We start from the raw sequence: 4638 nt of genomic DNA on the forward strand, positions 1-4638 counted from the left end.
GGCTCGCGGCAAGCCTCCCGCTGCGATTGGCCTGGAGGGGCGGTGCCCGCGCTCCTGGCCACGCCTCGAAGCCGTTGCTCAGCAGATGGCGGATTAAAAAATGAGTATCCTTCCGCAAAGCTTCGAGTGAAGGAGTCCGCCAGTCCGCCCACGTCTACGAAGAGCCCAAAGATGGGGCCAAATGGCAAAACAGACACGTTTTAGGCCGTAGCGTGCCTTGAGGCTTATGTTTCTGCCTCAGGCGAGCTGAGCCTCAAGCTAGAAGGGCCACCTTTGGAGTGGGCGGAGGGATCTGAGGGAGGCAAGAGGCGTGAAATGGCCGCTTATACGTGCAGTTCGCGGCGTACTCAGATATAGCACAGGGGGAGGGGGCACCTGTGGGGTGCTTCTGCGCAAGCGCACATCAGCAAGGTGCACCTGCGGGGGCGCTGCGGGCAGCCTTCTGCGCACGCGCAGATGGGGAGGGGCCTGACACCTGCTCGGGGGCCGCGTCTGCGCCTGCGCACTAGTGGTTCAGCGGCGCCGAAGGACGGGCGGAGGCGAGGCGGAAGCGTCTCGCAGGCCACCATCTTGTTTGGCTGCCTTGGAGGCCGAGGGGGGCCGGGAACAGCTGGGTCTTGCGCGACAGGAGAACGTGGCAGGGGAAAAATAACACGAGCTAGAGGTTCCTTGGGAGGATGGCATGCTTTAGAGAAGCTCTAGCTGAGCCGGGTTACGTAGTTCTCTCTACAAGCAAATGTCTTCCGCTGCCTCAGACACCTTATTCCTTTCACGCAAGACCTGCGTGCTCTTATGAAAGACTGTAACCTGAAAGATCATAAGAGAACCAAGTAGTTAAGCTGAGAACATGGTAAAGAGCTAGCTGATCATGTTCTGCAGTGACCTAGCAAGCCATGCATACTCATCTTCTACCACAAGACTTTCCTACCAGAGGATGTGGGAGGAAGACCAAAAATGAAGAAAGTACCCAAGGCCAAGAAGCTGTTGAAACTGATAGTGTTTAGCTTATGCTTTCACCAGGGTTCCTCCCATCACAAGAGATGTCTGAGCTCCAAAAATCCCCATCAAACAGCAGTGGCGGTTCTGCTGCAGGCAGGGTATTCCTGCCACGTTCTGGTTCGTCCCACGTTTGTGTTAAATGCATTTTTAAAGCTTTTCCCACCAATTTGCTTCAGGACTCTCCACTGATCACTTGTCTACTGCTACGTTCAAACAAACACTTTTATGTATGAAATCAAAAGGCACAAAAAATTCATCATGCAACATGATGAGAGAGTTACTGTCCTTCACGACATGGAAATCAGGCAGCCCAAATTCCTTGGTAACTTAAAGGCCTCTTCAGTGATTCCTAGCAACAAGATGAACCTAGTAATATGTAGCATTTTCAGCAGGTAAAACAAACAAACAAAATAGTAGAATAATAGAAAATTAGTCTAATATATCAGCAGCTGCATGTAGCCTCAAGAAATACTCATTAGCAGGCACTGAAAGGAAAAACAGGTATGTTTGCTTCTCAGATTTGAATATTTGATATATAGACTAGACCTACAAAATGGAATTTGTGATAAGAAATTGTGTAAAGCGAGCTATATTTGAAACTACCAAATTGCTTGTTTCATTGTAGGTGTTAGGCTCTTGTAACAGCAGCTGTACAATGTATACATCGTATAATACAGGTGTTGTATGCCCTCCTTATTTAAAGCCCTTAGTTTTTACGCATACACAACACTCCACCTCAAAGAGTAGCTGATTAATACATATGGGAAGAGTGATGTTAGGCAATAAGGAAGCAGTATTAGTCGATACAGTAGATCAAACTGTTGGTAGCACTCCAGTTGCCTAATGGTAATTTTTTTTTTTTTTTTCCATTTGCACCAGAATAAAGGAAAGCTTTAAGGAGAGATTTGAAAGATAAATGTGGGTTTTGTAAATGAGCAGCTCCCATGTGCAGAGTAGCATGAAGACTGAGCAAAGGTGTTTTAAAATTTAATGGTTTGGGTAGGTACTGGCCTAGAGGGCTGAGAGTAGGAGAGCAAGCGCGGGGTGATAGCTACAGTGACATAGTCCATGAATGACCTTGAAAATGGACTTACGCTTATATAGGAAATGGTGCTAGAAGAAGAGTCATATGATCAAAATGCAACATTCTGAGTGTATATAAAGCAAAACAAATTAGCAGAGACCAGAAGAGAAAATGGTGAAGCAGGCAGAGCACAAGTTGGTAGGAGCCTGGACAAAAATCATGCATTCAGGGTGCAGCCAAGCTTTCAGTCCTGAAAGAGTAGAGGTATTCAAAACCCAGGGGCTAGAAGTTGAAGCCAGATAACTTAAGATTTTTTTTTTTATTTTTAAGCAGGGAAGATAATTAGCTACTTGCTTCGCTTCCCTAGGATTCTTCATTCCTTGAAGAAGTTAGATCAGGACCAAATATCTTTTTTTTTTTAATTATCTAGCTTCTTTAAGAGTTATAAATTTGGGGTAACCAGTGAAGTCCTGGGTCAAAAAGTCAAAGATACAAAATTTTAAATTGTGACTATAAATATCTCTGAATTTGTTGCATAGTTTTAGAATATATTTCCCAGGATTTTAACCATACAATACAGAAAAATAAATACTTGTGTTTTTCTTACCTGATTATTTTATCACCGCTCACAATAGTCTCCACAAAAACTAATGTCTACTAGAAAAATTTTGTGTATGTATGTCCACCCTCACTCACACAGTGCGTCAATAGAAATATCAAAATGTTTGGAAATAACTCAAACAAACACTATGATAATGGCACAGATGCAACCATCTCACTCTGGATTATATACATCTCTCAAGAACAAAATGCCATTTGAAGTACCTGCAAAACAACATAGTGCTGTGAATATGCAGAACTGATTAAACTACAAAGCAGCAGATTTCAACCTGTTCTTCTGCTTGCAAGAAGTCTTGAACATAATTTTTTACAGCTGCCTCTACCTACTGGGTTGAACTGCTAATAGGTAAGCCTTTAGCTCCTATTTGAGAAAGGAGTGATCTCTGCAAACAGGTGCTCTTTAAACAGTAACTTCAGAACACACTTGAATAAATTCTTCCTTTCGGCTACCATTAAGTAAGTAACTACTTTTCTCTTGTACATGGTATCACTAGGAAAAAAGCACCTTTGGGTGAAGAGAAATTTGAGTTTAACAATACATGCAGTAAAATGCGATAGCCGATTTTATAACTGTCTGCCTAAAAAATTCCACATTCAGGCATTTAAGCCTACTTCTTTGCATATAAAATCTGGACGTGCTATTCAAATACTTGTGCTTGAAAATTGGTCTCCCACTATCAAAAAGTATTTGACATCACCAATCGCAGACACTTTGCAAGAAAGGGACATCTTATTCAGAGTAGGGCCAGTAGCTAACATTAACTGTCACGGCACTATGTTCTTGGAAGATGTTTTGTGTGATAAGTGGGGGCAGATTGTTTTTCAGGGCTCTCCTGCATTTCCAATATAAGCCTACAGGTTTGTGTGCAGTTACAACAAACGATGGTCAATGCAAGATCTTATGGATACTGTTTTTGAATTTCTCTACTGTAGCAACATTTAAAGGTCTTCATTCTCAATCAAAGCCCCATTGGAGGCTGTACAAGCACAGAAAAACAATATGCAGTGCTTTATCTTCTAACGATTAATGATGAAAGCGTAAGGATGTGTAATTAAAATTGAAAGTGCTTATGGTCGGACTACAAAAATACCAGCCATACTAACTAGAAACCGGGCTTTGGAAGATACTTAACAGTTTCATTTCTCTGGTGTGTCTTGAGATACAGTGCTAAGGGATGAGTGATAACAGACTACCAGAAGCTTTGTTACTCACTCTCACCCAAATTGATGTAGTTTAATTACTCTTTAAGTAGCTAAAGTAGATCGGTCACTACTCCTATTCAATCTAGCTCCAGTTATAGCATGAAAAGGTAAAAGCCTGTATAAGCTCTTTTCTCTGGTGCAGCCATGTTACTTCAGCACACCTCACATGGATCAGCTTTGCAAGACTAGCAGGACTAGTTCCGTCTGTTTTTTCCATGCTTATCTCTTTACCGTATGTTAAAATAAGATAATTTATGTCTTACATTAGTTAATATTGTCTCCTTGTCTAAAGCCAAAGGAAGCACGTATTTTGACACAAAGTACATTATAATGCTATGCAATTAAGTTTACTTGCTGAAGGAAAAATTCCGTAAGAAATGCTGAACTTACTTACTCTTTTCCACCACCATACATACTCTGCGGTGGGGACTCATTTGCTTTCCTTTTGCCAGCTATGAGTTAGTAGGACTTAGATTTGCTATCACAACTGTAGAAACAGGAAATTGTGAGAGAACTTTTAGGATAATAAATCAGGATTGACTATTACATTTTAATTGACTATTTAACATTTAATGATTTCATTATTTAATTGGATGTTAAGTAGTGTCTGGGGATTGGGATTGGATATTACATTTTTCAGATTAATTCTAAAATTCAACAGGTATTTATAGATAAAGTGATACATTAACCTTTAAAGAATAACCATGAACAAACATTAGACATAAAGCGTGGTTAGTAATTACGTGCTGATTTTGTTTTTCCTTGACTGCTCCAGATGAAGGCGGCCTGTT

This window comes from Pygoscelis adeliae, unplaced genomic scaffold (genome assembly GCF_000699105.1).
Source record: "Pygoscelis adeliae isolate BGI_AS28 unplaced genomic scaffold, ASM69910v1 Scaffold209, whole genome shotgun sequence".
Lineage (NCBI taxonomy): Eukaryota > Metazoa > Chordata > Aves > Sphenisciformes > Spheniscidae > Pygoscelis > Pygoscelis adeliae.